The sequence below is a fragment of the Mustela lutreola genome, chromosome 8, assembly GCF_030435805.1.
Source record: "Mustela lutreola isolate mMusLut2 chromosome 8, mMusLut2.pri, whole genome shotgun sequence".
Taxonomy (NCBI): domain Eukaryota; kingdom Metazoa; phylum Chordata; class Mammalia; order Carnivora; family Mustelidae; genus Mustela; species Mustela lutreola.
The window spans coordinates 54,469,499-54,495,067 of record NC_081297.1 but is presented as its reverse complement, the minus strand read 5'-3'; the positions used below and the strand labels follow the sequence as shown (position 1 = coordinate 54,495,067).

Genomic DNA, 25,569 nt, shown 5'->3' with positions numbered 1-25,569 from the left:
AAAGGGAGACAGTATTGCTGACTTGGAGACTTTGAGCTAAGTCCCTGGCAGAATGCTGGTATATTTACTAGAAAGCCCTGAGGTCCCAATGCATGCTGAGAGGAATGGCAGAGAGTGGAATCAAAAGCTCTGGGCTGGAAAGATATTTTTAAAGCACTGCCTCTCTGAAAAATAAACTGAAGGTTTTGGAGGGGACAGGGTGAGGGGTTGGGTGAGCCTAGTGGTGGGTATTAAGGAGGGCACGTATTGCATGGAGCACTGGGTGTGATACATAAATGATGAATCTTGGAACACTGAAAAAATAAAATAAAGTTTAAATATCAAAAAAAAAAAAAAGGAGGGCATTTGATGGAATGAGCACTAGGTGTTATATGCAAATGATGAATCACTAAATTCTGCCTCTGAAACCAATAATGCACTATGTGTTAACTGAACTCAATTTAAGTAAAAAATTTTAAAACATTAAAAAAAAAAAAAGCACTCCCTCTCTGAACATGTTTCTAGACTGGCTGAATATGGTAGGATCGTCTATTGACTGGATGACAGTCAAAGAGGGAACCATTTACCCAAATCACTCTTCCAATACCTCTCTTAAACTAGTGAACCACTGTTGTCAACAAAAAGAGGGAAGTCTGTTGAAATGGAGAATACTTGTATATTTTGTGTTTAGGACCACGTTGCTCCCATTATATTTTTCTGTGGCATACTGAAACTGTAAAGGAATCATTCTATGAAAGCAGATTTAACTGAAGACTTTTTCTCTTTTATGCTTATCAAGGTTAAAAAAAATTCCTTTTTACCTTGTAACTCTGAGGGATAATTAACTCAGGATTGTTTTCTTCTGTTATGTGCTTTTTAAATCTCTGGTATAATTCTGGAATTCAGAAAATAATAGGATCACAATCAATTGATTGATCACACTCAAAATGAGTATTCAGGTTATGTACTCTTTCCAGGAAAAGAAGAAGAAAAAGTTTTATTCAGATGAGAAAAGGGATCCATTAGAAGATTCTTGTCATGTTTAGGAGGTATTTGATTCATTGTTTTTATTTTTGTTTGCCTTCTGACTAGCTCCCTGCCTTTTCTAACCCTAAGTATATACCTGAACTTTCTGCTCTGGAATTTCTTACACATTTTATTCGGATGACAAACTTGGATTTTCCACATTAATTCAGTTTTCACTCCTTAGTCATAACACACAAAATATCAAATCTCACAAGGGAAATGTACAAATGCTGCATGGAACTTGGGAATAATGCTATAAACAAATTTCATTGCCAAGAACTTATTGTCATGTTTCAAATGCAGAATTAATAACCTGTTCCAAGAGCACACATGCTATTCATCAAGGTTTTCCCCTGAGACTATATTTCCTCTCTCTACTGTCCCCACATTATTGAAGAATTCTAGAAACTGGAATTTTTAAAAAAAGTCTCACATTATCATATTTTGAAATTGCTCTTGAGAATTTGTAACCTTGGCAAAGGTTAGTCACCTTCAGCCATTTTTCTCCCCAGGGCACAGGACAAACAAGTCTGTTTTGCATGTGGCTTTTCTTTTCTCAAAGGCTTATAGAGCAACCACGACTGTCTGTATCTATCTCACACACCACAGAACTTAGTTGTTCAGCTTTAAGAACATAATTTCTCTGTGCTTTCACTAAGATACATTTCTCATTTAAAAAAAGAGTCAAATTGTTGAACGTTTTACTGTGATTACGTAGGTGTCTGAAGTTGCGTATTAATGCCAATTAGTTTTATTTGCCATTTTTTCTACTTCAGCAAACACTGATTTAAATTAAGTAATTTTGGCTTTTTGGTAGCTCTGCTAAAAATGTGTATTTAAGATAATAAAATAACTTAGTAGGAGAAGTATCTTATATGAAGAAAAATAAATTCTACATTAAGAAAGCAAATATATTATTTATAATTAAGAGCTCTTTAAAGTTTTCTGATGGACTCCATTAGTCATCAGACCATGGGTTCTGTCACTTGGATAGTAATTTTTCAAGGATTTAATATTGTGATAACAGTAAGCAAAATCATATGAAATAAGTACAAAATATACTGTACAGCCTTCTTCCAACTCTAATCTTTCTAGACCTTATGTTAAGTTACTTTCTTGATTATGTAATTTTTACAAATCAAACTTAGATATGTGTTTATGTTTCTCATTTTGTTTAACTTAGTATTTAGAAATATTAAGTGGAAAATATTAATTACACATTTAAGAGCTTTTTAAATGTAGCATTCTCATAATTAGCAGCATGCTTACTTAACAAAGTTAATAATCATTTCTTTGCACAAAACTGAGTCTTACTGTCATATTTGTAGTATATAAACACTTGATAAAGCACATGATTTTGTTGAAATTTTATTCATCCACTGTTTTGAAAAATAATCTACTTTGACATATATCTACAGAGTACAAAATGAAGTTATTATTGATTGGTCACCTATATCACATCAGGTAATTTTACCCCAAATAAATATAATTGAACATTTGCTAGATATTAAAAACTTTTCTGTGTTGGAATAAAGGTATTTGACAAGTTGACTGTAAAGATACACTCTGCTTTTGATCATCAGATATACCACATAATTGTGAAATCCATAGTGTTATTTGTTCAGAGTATTACAGCTTCACTGTATATCTAATTTTGTATTAAGTAAAATTTCTTAACTATTTTATTTTATTTTTTGAACTTAATTTTAATGAAGGAGACAGAAAAATATCAAATGCCATATTATGTAAAGGCATTTTTTCTATTTCATTAAATAAATCAGAGGAAATATCCAGAGATTATGTTATTACTTGGTTATTGTAATCAGAATATGCATTTAGAAATTCAGCCTATTAAAATATTTAAGGGCTCCTGGGTGACTCAGTCAGTTAAGTGTCTGACTCCTGATGTTAGCTCAGGTCTTGATCTTAGCTAAGGTCTTGATCTCAGGGTTCTGAGTTCAAGCTCTGTGTTGGGCTCCATGCTAGGTGTGGAGCCCACTTAAAGTAAACTAACTAAATGAATAAAATATTTGGGCAACGTATTGTACATGTAGCTATTCCTTAGTGCCTAGGTCTCAATAAAGACATCTCTTACTTGGAGAATCAAATTCCCTTCACCCGCTGACCATGGATAAGATGGCCTCCTGTTCAGTGGAAAGGAAAAGGGAGTTGGATACAAACTGGAATTCTAATCCAGGACCCATTATTTATCAGTCAAATAGGAGTAATCAAAACTGTGAGCTTCATTGTCCTCATAAGTATGTATATAATGTCTCTATTATATGGTTTAGAGAATCAGGTCGTGGATATAAATTGTTTGGAAAAATGCTGCCTAGCATATGAGAAACACCCAGTAAATGACAGCTCTTTATTTCTCCAAAGCCTAGTGTAATTTCTTCAATACAAAGATGGCAACACTGACCCACCATCAGAATCACTGTTATACTCTTAGTTGAGGAGCTTTTCTGACAGAGGGCATGGTGCATTTACAGAATGGCTGTTCGAATAAAGAGTGTGTTTATAATTAGGTAACAAAAGCTAACTGGCCTCTCTCTTTTTTTTTTAAGATATTTTATTTATTAGAGAGAGAGCATGTGAGTGAGCCTGAGCAGAAAGTGGAGGTTGGTGGGAGGGGGAGACGTAGAGGAAGAGGGACAAGCAGAGTCCCCACGGAGAGGGGAGCCAGACATAGGGCTTCAGCCAGGGCTCCCAGGGCTTGATCCCAGGGCCCCAGGATCATGACCTGAGAGGAAGGTAGAGGCTGAACTAACTGAGCCACCCAGGGACCCCTGACCTTGGCCTCTTTATTATTGCTCATACCTTATCTAGTCCTAGATAAGAATTATCTAGTCCTAGACTCAGTGAAGATTCACTGGCACGTTAATTTATATATTATAGGAATTTGCAGTGTGTTCTAGATGTAATATGAAATCACATGGTGGCAAATACCCTTGAAAATGTGGATTGTACATGATATCAACTCAGAGAAAAAGAATTAGAAGATTAAATTTAGCAGTTCAAATTGACACTTGGTTATCTTCTTTGACCCAGGTTGTAATTTAAGCCAACTTAACTTTACACTCTGAAAAATATGAACTCATTGTGCCTGTCAAAGCATGTTTAAGAAAAGAGAGGGCTACCTTTCCCCTATTTGAGAGAAGAGAGAGAGGGTAGGGAAAAGCAGATAGTCTCTTGAGGTATGTGTGCAAGTTTGCTTCTGGCTAAAAGTTAATGATCAGTTGCCTCTGTTCTCAGCTCTGAGCCCTGAGAAAAGTGGAAAACTCCTGTTCTCTATTCAGGTAACTTTTAAATTATACAAATTGTACCCATGTTAGGCTAGTCTTTAGATTATAGACATGTGGGTTTTTCATCTCTATAATATCAACTGATTTCATGTTCTAGGCTTAATGAAAGAATAATGAAAAATTATAAATGTTGACTAGTCCTTCTCTAAAGATTTTGCTTTTTGAGTTGTATGGAGTTAAGGCTAATGAGGTATTCTGTGTTTACTTTAGGAAAATAGGATTTTTAAATGTTTTTTTCTAAAACTAGTCATTCTTAAACCTCTTGGCTGAAAGATGTATTAATCATAATTGCTTAAAATAATATGGTATATAATGTAGCCTGCCAAGTCTTCATTAGTAAGGAAGATTCTAAAGTTTGCTTAACACTGACATTTTGAAGATTACATAATCTTTAATCACTAAAGTTTCATTTTTATCGGATATTATACAACAGTGTCAAAGATAATTAATTTTTCTTATTTTTTTTAAAGATTCTATTTATTTATTTGACAGAGACACATTGAGAGAGGGAATACAAGCAGGGGGAGTGGGAAAGGGAGAAGCAGCTTCCCGCCGAGCAGGGAGCCTGACATGGGGCTCCATCCCAGTACTCTGGGATCATGACCTGAGCTGAAGGCAGACGGTTAATGGCAGAGCCACCCAGATGCCCCTAATTTTTTATTATCATTGTGTTATAAATGTCTGTGTGTACTTTGCTGAAAAAACTGTAGAAATAAATTGATTTTTTTAATGAGGCTTAGGTAATTTGTTCCCCAAATGATTGGGATTGCATTGTGGCAAGGATAAGAAGTTACTGATAGTTACATTGCAAGTGATGCTATCTATACAGTTTAGATGTAATTAAAGACATTGCTTACTAAATTGTGTAGTTTTCAAATCCGGTTTCTAAAAATAAACATATTTACTTTATACATTTGCAGAGTATTCATTTTCTGCATTGAGTTCTCAAGGAGGGATGTTGCCACAAATTAGAAGAATTTATGTAGAGAGTCCTGTTTTTTTCTAAAGTGTCTGGCCATTGTTATCTTAATTCAGCAAGTATTCCAGGCCAAGAAAACCTGCTTTATAGGTTGTGTTGAGAGTCAAGTGATAAAGATGAGTAAGTATTAAAAGCTAAATTTTATTATGGTAGCTTTCCATTTCCATTTCTTTTGAACTGCAATTAGATATAAGTCAATGACCAGTGGTTTTGCAGTTGAAATTCGGAGCTAGTAGGAACCTTAAAGAACATCACCTTATATACAAGGAGCTGAGTCCAGAGAGGGAAAGTTACAATTATTGGGAGAGCTGGGACTAAAACCAAAGTCTCTATTTACTGCAGAACAATAGAGTTAATGGTTTATCAGTCAGTGTTCCTACTGTTTTTGAATGGGAAATATTTTATGCCTTAATACATTTTTATTTGGAAGTGTACCTAAGTAAGCACTGTCATTTAAGGCATAATTCTCTAGTGAATTTTCCAGATTCACCCTTGGCTTTCCTAAAATTTGTGTGTCCATTTATTATAGTGCATATAGTCCCATTCTTCTTTCTGTATATGGACTTGCTTAGGTATATTTAAGTTCTCAAGGTTGGAGAAGAGAGTGTTGCCAATACTCGGTTTGATACACCCTAAAATCATGCCTACATAATTTGTAACTTAATGTTTAAGTGGCTTTAGTTTCACTAATTAAAGAAATGTAGAAATGAGTAAAATAAAAATATCCAAATATAAATTCTCTTCATTTAAATTTTGAAACAGTCTACATGCCATCCAGTGATAAAACAATTATTTGATGTATGATGATTAAAAAAATTAAGTTTAATTAAGGCAGTGGTTTTTTAAAAGGGGAATATGGATATATTTCTTGCATGTTTTTAGTAGACTCTCCTATTCATCTTTTGTTATTAAATATTCAGAGCTAGGCTTGCATATATTGATATGTAGGTGCTGTTCTAATTCACTGTGTCCGTTGGATAGTTACCTACTTCTCAGTTTTTCTTTGGGAATATGCAAATCAAGTTGCCATCAAAAAGTCAGTCTCTGTTCCTTTGGCTTATAGTCACATGTACTCCATGAAAAATCCACTGAGTTCTTTGGCAGTTACCTATAGATGGTGCCTGTGAGCTTGCACACACACATGCAGACACACAGCACATCTCTCAAAAGAGAAGCAGGAAGGACCAGTACTTTCAGTGCTGTAAAGCATAGGTGTTGGGAAACCTTGCTCAAAGCCTCAGTATCACATTAACTGTCTTTGCCCATCATGGGTACATCACATAACCTATAAGGGCCTCTGTTAAGTGAGTTATAAATGGGGGTAATAACAACAATAATAATAGTGTTCCTTCACTTGTTTAGTAGGAGAATCATGTGAATTTATACAAAACTTTATCTGGTAGACTGTAAGTCCTTATTGAGCACTTCCTGGGGCTGCCATAACAAAGTTCCATAGACTAGGAGGCTAAAAACTGCAGAAATTCTTTCTCTCACAGTTCTGGAGACCTGAAGTCTGAAATCAGAGCTTTGGCTCCTCTGTGCTTTTTTGGAAGCTTTTAGGAGAGGATCTGTCCTTTCCTCTTCTGTCAGGGGACAACCTTAGGCAGTCTTCTTCACATGACATTCTGTCTGTGTTTCTCTGTCTCCACCTGGCCTACTTCTTAGTATCCTGCTGGATTAGGAGTTCACCCTACTCTAGCACAACCTTATCTTAACTATATCAGCATTGGCCCTATTTCTAAATGAGGTATTGGAGGTTAGGACTTAATGTACTTTTTTTTTTTTTTTTTTTTTTTTTTTTTTAAATTTAGGGACACAGTTCAACCCAAACAGTCTACTTGTGATCCTTCCCAAAGTCAGGTTCTTCCCACGTAAAAAAAAAAAAAAAAATGCATTCACTCCATCCCAATATCCTCTGAAGTCTTAGCCATTCTAGCATCCATTTGAAGTCCAAATTCTATGAAAATCAGTTCAAGGGTGGGGTCTTTGCCCTCAGGAGCAAAATTCCTCTCCATTTAGTGGACCTGTGAAGTCCAGAAAGTGAGTTATCTGCTTCCAAGATAACATAGTAGGGCAGGTAAAGAATAGATACTCCTCTTCAAAATGGGAGAAATTGTAAAGAAAAAAGGGTCATTGGTCTAAAGCAAGTTTACACTTAGCAGAACAAGTTCCACTAAGTTTTAAGGCTTGAGAACAATTATTTGTGGCTCCCTCCTCTGTCCTCTGTATCAGTCGGGGTTCTATAGAGAAACAAAACCGAAAGATTTATTTTAAGGACTTGGCTTACGCAGTTACAGGGGCTGGCAAGTTTGAAATCTGCAGAGCAGGCTAGCAGGCTGGAAATTCATGTAAGAGTTGATGTTTCAGTCTTGAGTCCAGAATTCATAGGGTCGGCCAGCAGGCTAGCAACTCAGGATGAATTTCTAGGTTACGGTTTTGAGGCGGAATTCTTTCTTCTTTGGGAAACCTCAGGTTTTGCTTTTAGGGCTTTCATCTGATTGGATGAGGGCCACCCGTGGTTTGAAGGGTAACTTTTCTTCACGTAAAGTCAATTACATCTTCAAAATACCTTCACAGCAGTTATTTAGACTATTTGACCCAACAACTGACACCATAGCCTAGCCAGGTTGGTAAAGAAAATTAACCATCACAGATAGGAAGTATAGGAAAAAGGATACGAGAAGCACTTTTTTTTTCTTTTTTTGCAAAGTGATTTGTTCTTTGTGGTTACCCCTTCCCCCACAATAAAAGTTGACTGAGAATTTGGCAGTTTTCTAGGGAAACTGTCTTTTGCTTCTTCAGCCTTCATTCCTTCTTTTATTACTTATTCTTAGTGTGATATAGGCTACTTAGAAGTTCTTGGAGACCTGAATCCATGTCTCATGCCTTTTTCTCTCTCCCATCTAACCCAATAGTTCTGTTAAAATAGCTTTACATCATAACTATTCTTTGTATAGCTGTATATATTCTACACTATGTCTCTACATCTGTTTCTTGTTGAACTCGGCAGGCACAGGGAAGCCTCAGGGCCTTTGCATGTGCTCTTCCCACTATCAAAAACAACACCTGTGTACATTTTTTTTTTTTTTTTTTAATCTTATACCCACACCTTCTTAGATCTTTGCTTACAAGTCACTTTCTTAGTCAGGCTTTCTCTGTGAGGCATTTTCTGACTATGAGGTTTAGAATTGTAACACACTGCCCGCAGCTTTCTACATCTCCCTTTTAGGTTGCATTATACTCCAGAGTAGTCATCACAAGGAATGCTTCACATCTCATTTATTTGTTTCTTCTCTGATCCCTTCTTTCTACTGGAATATAAGCTCTGTAAGGGCAGGAATTTTAGTCTCTTTTATTGATTGCTTATACCCAGTGCCTAGAATAGTGCCAAGCACATAATATGTACATAATATAGTTATTGATTAATTAAATGTTGTCTTAGTTACTTAAGTACTAATATTATATACTATAATATGTATTATATACTATAATATATAGTATATATATATAGCAAGTATATATGCTTCTATATATATAGTCTATGCTTCCATACATAATATTTTATAAAGTTTTATGTGTTATCATACTTCATATATTGGCATCGTACTGATTAATCCTTTGCCATATGCTTTATTGGAGCCGGCTCAAACATATAGCTTTAGCTCATTCATTTTAACTCTGTATATTCCATTCCATGAATATACATAATTTTTTTTTTCTGCTTATCATTTTTTTCAAGTTTATATTTAAAATCCAGTTAGTTAATATACAGTGTAATATTAGTTTTAGGTGTGGAATTTAGTGATTCATCACTTATATACAACACCAGTGCTCATCATGAGTGCCCTCCTTAATCCCCATCACCCATTTAACCCTTACCCCCACCCACCTCCAGTCTGGTAATCATCAGTTTGTTCTCTGTAGTTAAGAGTCTGTTTCCTGGTTTGCCTCTCTTCCCACCCCCCATGTTCATCTGTTTTGTTTCTGAAATTCCACATATGAGTGAAATCACTGTGGTATTTGTTTTATTCTGACTTATTTCACTTAATATAATACTCTCTATCACATCTATGTTGTTGCAAATGGTGAGATTTCATTCTTTTTTATGGCTGAGTAATATTCCATTTTATATGTATACCACCTCTTCCTTATCCATTCACCAGTCATGGGCACTTGGGCTGTTCCTATGGTTTGACTTTTGTTGATAATGCTGCTATAAACATTGGGTTACACGTGTCCCTTTGAATTAGTGTTTTTGTTTCCTTTGGGTAAAAACCTAGTAGTGCAATTGCTGCTTCATAGGATAATTCTATTTTTAACTTTTTGAGGAACTTCCATCCTCTTCCAGAGTGAGTGCACTAATTTGCATTCCCACCAACAGTGGAAAAGTGCCCTTTCCCCACATCTTTGCCAAAATCTGTCCTATCCTGTCCTGTTAATTTTAGCCATTCTGACAGGTGTGAGGTGATTTTATCTCATTACAGTGTTGATTTGTATCTCCCTGTTGATGAGTGATGTTGAGCAACTTTTCATGTGTCTGTTAGTCACCTGTGTCTTCTTTGGGACAATATGTATTTAGGTCTTCTGCCCATTTTTAAACTGGATTACTTATTTTGGGGATGTTCAGTATTAGTTCTTTATAGATTTTGAATATAAACCTTTATCAGATATGTTGTTTGCAAATATCTTTTCCCATTCAGTAGGTTGCCTTTTAGTTTTGTTGATTGCTTCCTTCGCTGTGCAGAAGTTTTCTATTTTGATGAAGTCCCAATAGTTTATTTTTGCTTTTGTTTCCCTTGCCTCCAGAGATGTGTCTAGTAGGAAGTTGCTATGGCCAATGTCAAAGAGGTTGCTGCCTGTGTACTCCTCTAGGATTTTGGTGGTTTCTTGGTTCACAATTAAGTTTACATCCATTTTGAATTTATTTTTGTGTCTGGTGTAAGAAAGTGGTCCAGTTCCATTCTTCTGCATGTTGCTATCTAGTTTTCCCAACACCATTTGCTGAAGAGATTGTCTCCCTCCTCCCTCCCCATTGGATATTCTTTCCTGCTTTGTCAAAGATTAGTTGAGCATATATAACTATGGGTCTATTTCTGAGTTTTCTATTCTGTTCCATTGATCTTTATGTCTGTTTTTGTGCCAGTATCATACTGTCTTTGTTAGGAGAGCTTTGTAATATAACTTCAAGTTTGGAATTGTGATGCCTACAGGTTTGCATTTCATTTTCAGAATTATTTTGGCTAATTGGAGTCTTTTGTGGTTCTATATACATTTTAGGATTGTTTATTCTGGTTCTATGAAAAATGCTCTTGGTATTTTGATAAGATTGCATTAAGTATAAGATTCCTTGGGTAGTATAGACATTTTAATATACTTTAGTTACCTATTCTTTTATTAATAGACATTTAAATTATTTCCAATTCTTAAAAACTCTTATTTTCATGTAGCTGTAAGCATTCTGTACTTATCTTCATGTGCCAAAACATGTGTACTTGGGCGGGAAATTGATGATTGTAAGATATGCACAGCTTCAACAAGCACTGCTCCACATTCTGTGCTTGTATGAAATCTATAGAAATCTAAGCCACGGACTAGCTTCATTTAATTTTTGCTCCAAAGTACTGCCTGTGCTCTGGCTCCAGTATTTAAAAAACAAAACAAAACAAAACAAAACTGTCCCAGGTGGTGACAGTTTTATTTTTTCTTCCTTCATTCAGGAGGGATTGAGGGAATGAATGCAGGATAGGCCTAGACCAGCATCTGGTTTATATCAGTGGGTGATTCTCTCATCCCTGATCTTGCGTGGAACACTTGTTCTAGTCCTCTGCTCCATTAAACAGAACATGAACTTCTGCTTCAGTGACTTCTTCTAGCTCCAGATTCCAGGAGACTTATGTTTTACTACCATGTGTTTCTGGTCAGTGGAGATGCTTACCATTGTTGAGATTATTATTACTATTACCATTTAGGTTAGTTATTTACTTTGGTTTTCTCTTTTCAGATTTTATTTTTCATCATCATGTGCTTGCAACAGAGGGCTTGTATCCAAGTGAAAATTTACAGAAACACCTCTTTTTTTCTTTTTAAGATTTTAATTTTAATTCCAATTAGTTAACATATTGTGTAATACTAGTTTCTATAGTAGAACTCTGTGATTCATCACTTACATACGACACCTAGTGTTCATCACAGGTGCCCTCCTTAATCCCTATTACCTATTTAAGCCATGCCCCCAAAACACCTCACCTCCAGCAACCCTACAGAGATATCTTGATCTGTCTGCTGACTTTTGACTAAAGTTGGATAGCAAAAGGTAAAGACAGAAGTGGTTGGCAGTTCTGTATCACCTGTTGCAGTAAGATAGACCTGCTTTATATTCTAATTGTTGTGGTTTGCAAACATGAAATTATATAAAAATCAGAGCCTTGTTTGTATCCTTACCTAGAGGAAGGATGTGCCATCTCCATACCAATATAGTTCTACAAAAGTACTTTAGAATAGCCCAAGGACTTTAACTCAAATACGCATTTGGATCTAGTCAGCTATTTGAACAAAAGCTTTAATACTGCAGAACTCTGCACTCTAAAGCGTAAAAGAGATGCCTCTGACTTTTGTAGGCAGGAAGTTTCCATTTTGATCACCTCTATCATAAAATAACTTACAAGGCTCTTATAAAACTTAGAATTTTGAGCAGTATAATAAGCACGTCAGGATGAGTTTGGTACATAAAACTCCCACATATAATGAGGCTAACCTGTTGGACAGAATTTTTAGCATTTTATATCTGGATATAGAAGAAAATCTACCAAAAATGATGAATTAGGCTTGGCATAATTAATACTGAGCTCTTCTTTCTAACAGTAATTGGCAAACAGATTCAGTTGTTTCTTGAGGCTTCTTCTGAAATATCCTGCTAAGACCATGTCATCAACGTAGACAGAATAAATACTGAAGATAAGAATCCCAGCATGTTGAACAAAATTAAACCTAATTCAGTAAAGGGATGCACTGTTATTTATAGACTGGACAAGTTACCAGTGAATGTAATTTTTTTTTGGGGGGGGGGTCTACTAGTAGTCCTTTGTATTTTTTAGCTCTAAAACATTTTATATTAATATTTAATTAATACTTTTTTCCTCTTTAGCATGGGTTAAATCATGGAAATAGTGAATAACTGTCTCATATACACCTGGGAAGACATTAGCAACAATGAAAAAAAAATAACATCCATTTCTTACCGTAACACTGAATTTAATATTGGAAACACTTTATAAAGATGCAACTGTGTTTTTCATTCTATTATTTCTTCCAAGTTACTTTAGTCTCTATTCGACTTTGCTGTGACATTTTCTGGGACATCACTGGTTAACCATCAGAAAGAGGAAGTCAGCTTTATCTTTTAGTTCTCTAAGTGTACTAGCATCTCCTTACCGAGAACCTGTGCAAAATATTCTTGATTTATATTTATAATTCTTTTATTTTTGAATAGGCTGCACACCCAGTGTGGGGCTTGAATGCTTGACCCTGAGATCAAGAGTCACATGCTGAGGCACTGGGTGGCTTAGTTGTTTAAGTGTTTGCCTTTGGCTCAGGTCATGATCCCAGGGTCCTGGGATGAGCCCTGCATCAGGCTCCCTGTTCAGCGGGGAATTTGCTTCTCTCTCTCCTGCTCCCCCTCTCCTGCTTGTGCTCTCTCTCTGTCAAATAAATAAATAAAATCTTAAATTAAAAAAAAAAAGTCACATGTTCTACTGACTAAGCTAGCCAGGCACCCCCCAATTTTTTTTTTTTTTTTGATTGTTCTCTGCTTTTCACCTGACTATTCATTTATCAGTAAAGACTAAAGCAAAATATATTTATAATCTCCTCAGGCTGGTATGATTGTACTTCCTAATATAATGGTTATTAGCATAGACTGTTTTTTTCTCAACTGGGGTTTGATGAGAAAAGTATAGCTTAATGCCGTAAGTCTTAGAATGGATTGAATTAACTCACCTCCTTTGTATGGAGATGCATAATGTTTATGTAACATACTTGGGACAATTGAGGAGATTAATCACTCAAGTCATTTCTGTATTTGCTGGTTCAAATCATTGTAGTTGCAAACAGCTATCACAGAGTATTATAATTTTCTACATTTTCTTGTTACTATCTCCCATACATTCATACACATACTGTGTGAATGAATGCGTGAGCTCTGTCTTGCTCCACTGTTGTGCCCCTAATTTTAATCTGTTGAATTCTTTCTATGTCGAAGTTGTTTGAATAAATGTTTATGAATTAAATGCTAGACTAAAGGAAGCTTCTTTTGGCAGAACTCTGATGGTAGAACTGTTTAAGGTAACTGTTGATGAACATCACAATGTTCAAGGAAGAGTAGGTGGGCATAAGTCACATATGAAATAGTGTTGTGTTTGAAAGGCCCAAAGAGGTGGGGAGAATGGTGCTAATCTGTGATTATAATTGTCTCAGAAAGTGGTAAGACTGATCTTCAGCTTTCAGGTTATTTTACTTATAGCTGAGATAGTGTAGATCAGCAAGAATGAAGATGGCACAAGGCCATGTGTTCCTTCAGAGCAACATGCCAGCTTGGGTCCCTTTATAGGGTAGTGATGACAAGGTTCCCAAGAAAGGAGGGAAACGAGAAAGGAGGGTCTCAAATGTACAAATGGTTTTTAAGTATCTGCTTGTTTCTTATTTGCTGTTGTTCCATTGGCCAGTGTTACATACCACATGTTTTTGTGCCTACCTCTCCAAGTCCATTTTTTTTGAAGTCCTAATCCCCAGTGTAATGATATTTGGTGATGGGGCCTTTGGGAGGAAACTAGGTTATGAGGGTGTGGGGACAAGGTCTGATGGAATGGTTGCCCTTGTGCAAAGAAACACCAGAAAGCTTGGTATCTTTCTGTCTGTACACATGCATCAAGAAAAAGCTATGTGAACACACAGAAGTGGCTTTCTGCAAGCCAGGGAAAAGGTTTTCACCAGAATTGGAGCAAGCCGGCACCCTGATCTTGGACTTCCAGTGTCCAGAAGTGTGAAAAAATTACTTTCTGCTGTTTAAGTCACCCAGTCTATGGTATTTTGTTAGGACAGTGCACACAGACTATTAACGCGCAGTCAGTCACATGGCCAAGCTCAGAGTAGGTGTTCAAGGGAACGAATTAGAGAGGTGGCTACAGGGAGGGGAATAACTTCTAGCCAGTTTTGCATTATTACCATTTTTATGTCATGGTCTTTAAATAAATATGATGCATGATATAATAAAATTTATGTACATATCATGAATTAATGAATTATGCTTCTTTGGATATAAAACACTTTTTAAAAAACTCCAAAAGCTAACCCTGTAGAAGAAATGACCTGGAGTCAGATATCCTGATATCATGCAGGTTTTCTGTGTCATGCACTTACTTATGAAGTGTACTTCAGGACTATGATGTGTTTTATTAGCTTTGAAGGCTGTCTCATACTTTCTGATGGAGATATACATGAGACCAAATGACAGTGCAGGCTACGTATTCATTAAATCCACCTTCACATAATCTGTTCGAAATTTAAAATTTCTATTATTTCATTGCCAATTGACCTTGAGGCAAATTGTCAAGAAATTTATGAGGGGAACAGCATGAATATGTGTTCTCAAGTGTCTCTTGGGTAAAATATGACTCATGGCTTTCTTGCTTCTGAAATGATTAAGCCTCAAACCTGAAGCTGACAGCCAAGTCATTGTACAGATTGATGTTCTCAATGACTAACATTTGACAGAGTTTGCTTCTGATTTATTATGCTTCTAGGTAAAAAACAATTTACCTCATTTTTTAGTATTTTGACTATGTGCTTTGACTAATTGGATGAAAAATTCAATTTCTTTTATATTGAGGACATGTGCATTTTGAATAAACTAATCATTTTAAATTAAAACTTTATTTTTAAAAAACATATAGTTGCAGTATCTTTTTAAGTATACTGATGTGGCCCTGCACTTTTCCTTTTTGATGTCAAGTAGCTCCTGATTTTTTTTTTTAACTTTTACTTACCAGTAAATCTCATACTTACATAAAAATCCATTTACTAATTATTGGATTTTTGTTACAGTTATCTAGTTGAGCACAACAAATGTACTTGAAAAACAATCATGCACAATTAGGTACAGCCCTCATCATTGGAGCTTATAATTTCTGGAAAATGGAAAACTAAGAAATTACCTTTCTTAGGAGTACTTTCAACTATTATAATGTTATAAATTGATTTAAAAAAATTAAAGTATGTCACCTTGAAAAGAAAACAAAATGTAGGAAATGGAGGGAGAGAAAATAATATACAATTCTTTCCTATGGTATTTTCATCTACAGGAAGATAAAATAGCACTACTATTATTATGATTTTATTTATCATATAAACCTACTTGATTAATACAAAAGGTTTTAAGTAATATATACATAAATTAGAATGCATATTAATATAATGAATATCCAGAAACTTATCAGTCAACTGAAGAATTTACTAGAAACATCCCCTGAAATGACTTTACTCTTCTCCTGTTTCATGCCCAACCAGCTCCCAAAGGAAGTAACTATTATTCTAAATTGTTTCTTTCTTTCTTTCTTTTTTTTTTTTTTTTTAAGAAAGAGGAAGAGTAAGGGAAAGGGGAGAAGTATAGGGAGAGGGAGAATCTTAAGCAGGCTCCACACCCCGCACAGCCGGAGGTGGGACTCAGTCTCACGACTCTGAGATATGACCTGAGCCAAAATCAAGAGTTGGATGCTTTTTTTTTTTTTTTTTAAGATTTTATTTATTTATTAGAGAGAGAGAGAGAACGTGAGAGGGGAGAAGGTAAGAGGGAGAAAGAGGCTCTCTGCTGAGCAGAGAACCTGATGCAGGGCTCGATCTCATGACCCCAAGATCATGACCTGAGCTGAAGGCAGATGCCCAACTACTCAGCCACCCAGGTGCCCCAATAGATGCTTAATTTTTTAATCCACTGAGCCACCCAGGCACCCCAGAAGTAGCTGTTATTCTAAACTTTGTATTGATCCACTGCTTTTGTGTGCTTCTCAGCTTTACTGAGATATAACATTGTATAAATAAAAGATGTACAATGTGATGATTTGATACATTTATATATGGTAAAATGATTACCACAATAAGGGTTGTTTATACTACTATCACTTTATGTAGTTGCCATTTTTATTTTGTGGTGAGAGTATTTAGGATCTATTCTCTTAGTAACTCTGAAGTATATAATGAAGTTTTGTTAACTGTAGTCACTGTGTATACATTAGATCCCCAGAACTTTTTCATCTTATCCCTGGACGTTAGTATTCTTAACATCTCCCCAATTCCTTACTCCTCAACCCTTAGCAGCCACTATTCTATGTTTCTATATGAATTCAATGTTCTTAGGTTCCGCATATGAGAGATGATACAGTATTTCTTACTCTCTGATTTATTCCACTTTGCATAATGCCCTCGAAGTCCATTCATGTCATAAATGGCAGAGTTTCCTTTTTTATGACTGAACAGTATTCCATTGTATTCCACACACACACACCCATTGTATATGTATATCTCACATTTTCTTTATCCATTCAACCAACCTAGGTTGTTTCCATGTCTTGGCTATTGTGGATAATTCTGCAGTGAACACAGCGGTGCAGGTATCTCCTTGAGGCAGTGATTTTATTTCCTTTGCATATATACCCAGAATTGGTACTGCTGGATTTTATAATAATTCTATTTTTAATTTTTGAGGAATTTTTTTGCTATTTCCCATAGTTGCTTTACTAATTTGTATTCCTACCAACAGTGCATCAGGGTTACTTTTTCTCTACGTCTTTGCTAACACTTATCTCTTGTCTTGTTAGTAATAGGCCTCCTATATCTTTGCTATTATAAATAATGCTGTAGTAAACATAAGGGTGCATATATCTTTTGAATTAGTGTTTTTTGTTTGTTTGCTGTTTTGTTTGGGTAAATGTCCAGTAGTGGAATTACTGGATCATATGGTGATTCTGTATTTAATTTTTTGAGGAACTTCCATACTGTTTTCCAGAGTGGCTGCATCAGTGTACGGTCCTGCCAACAGTGCAAGGTTTCCTTTATTCACATCCGCTCAAAACTTGTTCGTTGTGTTTTTCATTTTAGCCATTCTGATATTTCCCCCAACATTTTGGAAGCATTTGGGAAGGATTGGCATTAATTCTTTTAAAATATTTGTTAGAATTAACCACTCTCTGAATTTGGTCCTGGACTTTTCTTTGTTGGGAGGCTTTTGATTACTGATTCAGTCACCCTACTTGTTATTAGTCTGTTTGTATTTTCTTGTTCCTCAAGATTCAGTCTTAGTAGGTTGTACTTTTCTAGAAATGTATCTGTTTCTTCTAGGTTATCCAATTTGTTGGCATATAGTTTTTCATACTGGTCTCTTATGATCCTTTGTATTTCCATGGCATCAATAGTAATGTCTCCTCTTTCATTTCTCATCTAATTTATTTGAATGTTCTTTTTCCTTTCTTAGTCTAGCCAAAAATTTGTCAATTTTGTTTATCTTTTCAAATAAGCTCTTAGTTTCATTGATCTTTTCTAATTTTTTTCTGGTCTCTAACTTATTCTGCTTTAATCTTTCTTATTTCTTTCCTTAAGCTAAGTTTGGGCTTATTTTGTTCCTCTAGTTCCTTGAGGTTCAAATTTAGTTTGTTTATTTGAGATCTTTCTTTTCTCTCAGTGTAAATGTTTATCACTATAAACTTCCCTCCTAGAATTAACTTTTGTTACTTCCTATAAGTTTTGCCATGTTATATTTCCATTTGCTTTTGTTTCAAGATAATTTTTTTAAAAGATTTTTTATTTATTCATTTGTCAGAGAGAGAGAGAGAGAGATCACAAGTAGGCAGAGAGGCAGGCAGAGAGAAGAGGAAGCAGGCTCCCCTGCTGAGCAGAGAGCACAATGCAGGACTCGATCCCAGGACCCTGAGATCATGACCTCAGCCAAAGCAGAGACTTAACCCACTGAGCCACCCAGGCACCCCTCAAAATAATTTTTTATTTCTTCTTTGATTCATTGGTTACTCAGGAGTTATATTGTTTAATTTCCACATATTGGTGAACTTTCCAGTTTTTTTCAGTTATTGGTTTCTAGTTTAATTCAATTATGGTGGGAAAGATACTTGGTATGATTAAAGTCTTAAATTTACTAGTACATCTTTTATGATCTAATTCATGATCTACCCTAGAGAATGGTCTCTGTGCAATTGAGAAGAACGTGCATTCTCTTGCTGTTGGGTGGAGTGCTCTTTATATGCGATTTTGTCTATTTAGACTAAAGTATATTTCGAGTACAATGTTTCCTGATTGATTTCTGACAGGATGATCTATCGATTGTTGAAAGTTGAGTATTTAAATCAACTAATATTATCGTATTGTCTTCTTCTCTTCAGTTTTGTTAGAATTTGCTGACTACAGTTAGGTGCCCTTTAACCTCATTTCTCACTAACAGCATCATGATGTCATGCTGTCTCATTTCTGAGACCTACCGACTGATGTATTTTCTTGTCATCTGTTAACACTCCCAATCCCATCCTGCCCCAGTCTATCCCAGGAGTGGATCCTATTCATATTTCAAGACTCAGGTCATACCACATAAATGTTAAGATAGTTCCTTAACTTATTTCCATGTAGTCTCCTTTTTCCTCATCTTTCTCCATAGAAATGTGAATTTACCCATTTAATGATGTTTATCATACTGGGTTGTAATCATCTACTTCATAATTTATCTCCTAGACTGAGTTATTTCATAGGTCAGAGACAATATTTTGTGTCAGTTATCTTTATATCTTTAATGTCTGGAATAAAATGAGGTACCCGTAACGTTAAATGAGTGCATGGATGAGTGAACACTGGAAATAAGTAGATATGAAAACACAGTGTTCTATCTTGATTTTATCATAAGGGCAGAATTAGAATGAAGGAAAAAGAACTCAAGATAGAAATTATTCTACTTTAATTATCATCTCAGAGAGATGATATATAATTGAAGACCAGCACAATTAACACTCTGTAAGCTGTAGAACTTAGCCATGTTTATCATATTTACTATCCCCATGTGTTTCTCCATAGGGATGATTCATAATCACCCAAAAAAGAAAGAGGTTTTCTGTCTAACCTTAGGACCATCAAGAAAAGAAAGGTTTAGGCAGACTATCTCACTTTGCAGTCAGACTGCAAGAGAAGAACTCTTAGAGAGGTGAGGCAACAGACAAGAAGGTAAGAGAACAAACAGGCTGAGTCCTGGGACAGATAGCCAGAATGAAGCAGGGGTAAGTGAATTGATTTTTAGAACTTCTAAGAGCCCTGGGGCTGAGTGTCACAGGAAATAAGGGGCATTTTCTGATACAGTGTTTTCCAAATAATGATTAACCAGATTTGAAAAACATTTTTGAACTTCATAGGGATTTTATCTAGTCCTCTGTCTCTTAGACTGAGGATGAATTATCTTGATGGTTAGTATGTTTTGAATTGAAAAGTCAGGAAGAAGGTTCTTCAGCTTTTACTTTTCAGAAGTGAAACAAAAATTCCTCCACATTTTCCCTTCCCTGGCTACTTTATTTGCAAACTCTTTTTTTTGGTTTACCCCATCCCTGGTAATTTCTATCATAAAACCCTGTTTATTTTCTTTATATAAGGTATCAAATTATCTTGTTTATATTTATAACTCTTTTTTTTGCACCTCTCCTCTGCTGAAATACACACCCATGGGTGGGAATTCATTTTGTTCAGCACTGTAGCCACTGCACTTGGCACTTAGTAGGCTTTCAATGATAATTATTGAATATTAACTGAATATGGAATCAGTTTGATATTAATAGCCCCAGTTGTTCTGCCTCTTCACCCTTTTTGCTTTTTCGCAAGGGCCTTGAATTCTCTGAAAAGTCTTCCACCAAATATTTGTGGGAATCACATGACATTAGAATGAGATCAAGTGAGGTTTACCATTCTTTGTTAATGTCCTCAGTGGAAACCACAGCAACAACAAAAAAAAACATTGCCTATGGAAAAGACCTTATCTTCCGATGCTCCAGAAATAGTTCATCACCTAGGGCCTGAAGCTGGGATGCAACCAGTAATGGCAAAAATGCCCCCCCCATACAAATCTATACCAAACTTTATCTTCTGAATCTTAAAACATCAGTGTATACAGAGCTTCAGAGTCTTGGGAAAATAGTTCTTATGAACTCTCTGTCCATTAGAATCTGCAAAGTGGACAGCATGGGTACTATGCCATCCATCTTGTTTACTGTTTTATTTTACTCTGTTGTGGGCTTCCATGAACTTTTCTCTCAGCCCTTAGCCACATAGTGAGAGTAAACAGCAACATAGATGAAACAAAATGGTCAATTTGTGCAAATGGATTCCTAGGATCATCTTCAGTTCCCTAGCTCCCTGAGAATAATTTGGAACCTCCATTTTACCGTATCAAAACAATCCTCTGTATAGGCATACGGTTCTCCTTTGAATCTAGAAGCCTCCATTGCTCATTACAAACATTTTCTTAAACTGCTTCAAAAATTGTAGAAAAGGGCGCCTGGGTGGCTCAGTTGGTTAAGCGACTGCCTTCGGCTCAGGTCATGATCCGGGAGTCCTGGGATCCAGTCGCACATCAGGCTCCCTGCTCAGTGGGAAGTCTGCTTCTCCTGCTGACCTCAAACCTCTCATGCTCTCTCACTCTGTCTCTCTCTCTCTCAAATAAATAAATAAAATCTTTTAAAAAAATTGTAGAAAAATTGTGGCTAATATTTTTCCTAACCAAGTTATCTGCTGTAATAATCTCCCTGTTTATCAGGAGATGCATACTAACTAGAGAGAGGTGTAAGCATGGTGGGGAATGAAAAGGATGAAGGGTGGTTCTCATTTTGCAGCCCCCTTTTAAGGTCAAGTATTATGGAAAATAATACTTTCAAATAGTGATTCAACCTATAGTATTTCTTATATTTGGATGGGGATCTCTGTTACTGGTTCCTTTGAGAGAGTCAGCTCTAGGCATAGATGACAGTGACATTCATGTCATTTTTTCGAAGGTCTCTAAGGGACATGGCGTAGTCACTCTGAACTCCCTTCAAGATAGGGCTAGATTCAAAGGTATATTTATTTCCATCACTTAGAGGGGCCAGCTGAGAGCCAAGTAGGCCTAGACCTCATGAATCCCTTGATGCAGCTTTATTCCCCAAGGTCCTTGGTAATGAATTTTACATGTTTGACCTCAAAGGAACTGGATGAAACTAGAAATTCTAAGTAGTTTGACTGGAATTTGGCTGGTTTTTAAAAAGTTTTCCGTGAGGGGCACCTGGGTGGCTCAGTGGGCTGGGCCTCTTCCTTCGGGTCAGGTCGTGATCTTGGGATCCTAGGATCGAGCCCCGTGTTGGGCTCTCTGCTCAGCGGGGAGCCTGCTTTGCTTCCTCCTCATGCCCCTCCATCTCTGCCTACTTGTGGTCTCTGTCTGCCAAATTGAAAAAAAAAAAAAAAAAAAAAAAAACAACTAAAAAAAAACAAACGTTTTCTGTGAGACCAAAATTTACCCTCTTTCATTTAGTGCTGTGTGAATCCTGTACTCCATTTACTGAAATAAGTTTATCTGTTTAAACTAAATCCATTGAGTAAGTTTTGTCATTATCTGCAATGATTCTGACCCCAATGGCTATTTTAGGATTGTATGGGTAACAAACTCCATGTTAGGATTATTATTTTATTTCTAAGTGCTGGTTTATATAACTGAATGTACATAAATTTCCTCATTCTAAAGTGCTAAAAGAAGTGAAGTACTATTTTAAAAAATCGTATCAAGTTTTATATATCCTGGAATGAAGTTATTTACTCAGTCTGAGGTTACTGTGGTAAGTACTATAGAGAATATAAATATGATTTATTCATGGTTCATGGTCTCAAGACGCAGTACAGGATGGAAGATAGACATGAATAATTTCAAAAATAAAATATGGTTTGGTATAATCAAATAGCTTTGAAAGTTTAGAGAAGATAGATTTTCCTTTCTCATAAAATTATTAGCCAGACTTTCATGATTTTATATTAAAAGGCATTGTTTATTTGTATGGAAGAATGGGTATCATTTCTTCATGCGACCATGTAGGAGGGTTGGGTAAATGAAGGTATGGTAGATTTCTTGGGGGAAAAATAAACACTCCCTGCACAAAATCAAGTCTGGAGTTTTTTGCCCTATTACAAAAATGTATTGAAATGTATATTAATATAGTGAATAGGGATGCCTGGGTGGCTCAGTGGGTTAATCCGCTGCCTTTGGCTCAGGTCATGATCCGTGGGTCCTGGGATCGAGTCCCGCATCGGGCTCCTTGCTCAGTGGGGAGCCTGCCTCTCTCTCTGCCTCTGCCTGCCTCTCTGCCTGCTTGTGTGCTCTCTCTCTCTCTCTTTCTGACAAATAAATAACTAAATAAAATCTTAAAAAAAATAATATAGTGAATACTTTGAGAAATTGTGAAATAAGTACAGCATTTAGCAGAGAATTCTTCAACTCTACCTGATTACTTATATCCATGTAATGTCTGTAAACATCCTTTGGGACGGGTGTTTCCTGATTGAGTATTATGCAATTTAAAACAGGGAATATGGTAAAAATGAACAAAAAAGATTTAGTATAGTCAAATTTTGCAATGCCTTGAATTCAAGACTCTGCAGTGCCATTGAAGTTTTTGGGTGCTGGAGTAACCCAATCTGAGGATACTGTTGGGAGATTAATCCTGCTAAGTGCATCAAAGGGAGGCTGGATATGTGGAGAGGTATGGGAGGCAAGCATGGGATACTGAAGATGAGACAGTTCCTTAGGGGACAGTGTGAGATGAATGGGGTGTGAGCCGTGGTGAGCAAAAGAGAAATGGAAAGAAAGATGCATTCAAGAAAATTATTAAAGAAAATTATGCATGCAGAAGAAAGGATTTAGGGTTTTTCAGCCTAGGAACTGTTAATACAGTTAACAGACAGGGGAATTTAACATTTCAGTGGGGTATCCTTTTGAAATGTGTAGGAAATAGTAAGAAATAAAGAATTACAACTTAGGAAAAACATTGCTACAAAAGATAGAGAATTGGAACACACCACGTATAAAAGCAGTAAGTGAATTTACAGAGGCAGACAGTATTATGGAGAGTAGGTAAAGGGAAGAGAGAATCAACAATATAGACTTTATGAAAATCCACATACATTGGACATAAAGAGAAAAACTAGGCATAGAAAGAGGTATAGTGAGATAGTGAGATAGAAGCCAAAGTCAAGTACAGAATACAATTAAGTATTGTTAAATACCATAGAAAATTCTAATGAGGTGAGCCACAATGGTTTTGGAGATTAGGAAGTCATAGCTCATTTTCAAGCAAAAATTTATTCAGTGGAGCTTGCAAGTGAAAATTTCCAAGCAAAGAATTATGAGTAGGTGGTGAGAAAGTAGATGTTATAAGGAAAGATGGTCCTTGAATGAAGTTTTGAAGTGAAGATGAGAAAAATATAATGATGGCACAGGAAAAAAAAAAACCAGTAACTAGAGAAGGTCATGCTTTCCTATTTTTTTTTTTTTAAGATTTTATTTATTTACTTGAAAGAGAGAATGAGAGCAAGAGAGCAAGCCCAAGCAGGCAGATTGGGGGTGTGGGACGACCAAGGGAGGGACAGAGGAAGACTCCCCGCTGAGCAGGGAGCCCAGTGCTGGCTCATTCCAGGACCCTGGAATCATAACCTGAACCTAAGGCAAACGCTTAACAGACTGAGCCACCCAGGTGCCCCTCTTTTCCGTTCATTTTAGGCTTGAGGAGATAAACACATTTTGTATGCCAAAGGAAAGACCAGGAAACACCAAAACATTAAAAATTTAAAACAAAGTGTGGAAATTATTGGGGCCAAATCCCTTAGAAAGTCAAGAGAGACTTCATTAACAATGATATGTAAGTGAATTAGCACAAGAGAAAAGGATATCTTTTTGTCTAGAACAGAACAGGAAGGAAGATTTGTTTGCAGTGGGGGAAAAGCTAGGAATCCCCTTCCTGCTGTTCCCAGGTTTGCGAAGTTCTAGTGAGAAAGGGTTGCAGTTCCAAGTTCCTACCCCAGCTGCTTGTCTTGCTGTCAGTCAGACTGGCATGTGTGGGACTGGCAAACAAAAAGTCAGAGGAAGCTTAGCATTCGATGGGAAAGCGGAAGAAATGTAAAGGAATCCTCGCGGCAAGGAAGTGAGAGCTCTTCCCTGGCCTGGGCAAAGTCAGAACAAATAGAGTGAATTACCTGGACTAGAATGGGACCCAGTGAGGCAGAAGATTCTATGCTCTGAGAGGATGGGTAGATGCCAGGATCTGTGAGAGAAGGACAAGATGGAAATAAAATTAAACCCATAAAATGATTAAAAGGTAGAGAAAGTAAATTAGGACTACATTGTTTGGAATTATCAGTATCTTCCCTGGTCAAGTGGCAGCCAAACCGGAGAGAGGGAAGCCTCCTGGCCTATAGGAGAAAGGTAAGGGGGGAAAAATGGATACAATGTGCAAAGATGAAAAGGTTCTAATAATTTTGTTACTTCTAACATGGTGTGGTGCAAGTATGTCATCTGTTCTCAGAGGACTGCATTTGCTTGTTTCTGTATTTTTGTGGGATTCAGTCTTGACTAGTACCGAAAGGAAAGGAGAAAGGGAATGAGCTGATTTTCTTTTCTCTGCATTTGGGACAATGTCTCTTTCTGTGACCTTCTAGAAGTGACAAGCAGGATCGAACCAATTGATTTATTTTCAGTGGTTCCTGTAGCTCTAATCTAGGTTATATTTAACTTTGGGTTCATTTTTGTTCCCATCAGCGCCAACTTCATTATCAGTGTTCAGCGCATATCACATAACAATAACATCGGGTTCTAACTAGGAGGGCTTGAAATTGTAAATTCTGGGGAGCTTCACAGTGAGGCTTCCTTAGAGAAGATCTTCATAGTGAATCTTGAAAATGTCATAAAACGGGATGAAAGTAATCACTTTCAGTTCTGCCTCCTATTTCAGCTAGGTTTTATTGATCTTTTGTAAGAAATGACTGCAGTTAGACACCAGTCTAAACACAGCCGGAAATGGCGGGAGGGCAGAAACCCTAGGCAAGTGATTATAAGCAAAGCAAGGATTGGAACACATCATATCTAGTAGGATAGAGAAAGGGCAGCAGTATGAACACTGCCAGCGGTCTGTGATTGCAGAGTAACATGAAGATGGAGGGAAGTGTACGGTTCTTAACTCC

The 25,569-nt window shown here is 36.4% G+C and overlaps 1 protein-coding gene across 2 annotated transcripts in view; it reads left to right on the top strand.

The window, feature by feature from the left end:
* The window catches only part of SLC16A7 (solute carrier family 16 member 7), a 172,592-nt gene that overhangs the window by 54,319 nt on the left and 92,704 nt on the right, over positions 1 to 25,569 (top strand). The window lies entirely within an intron of this gene.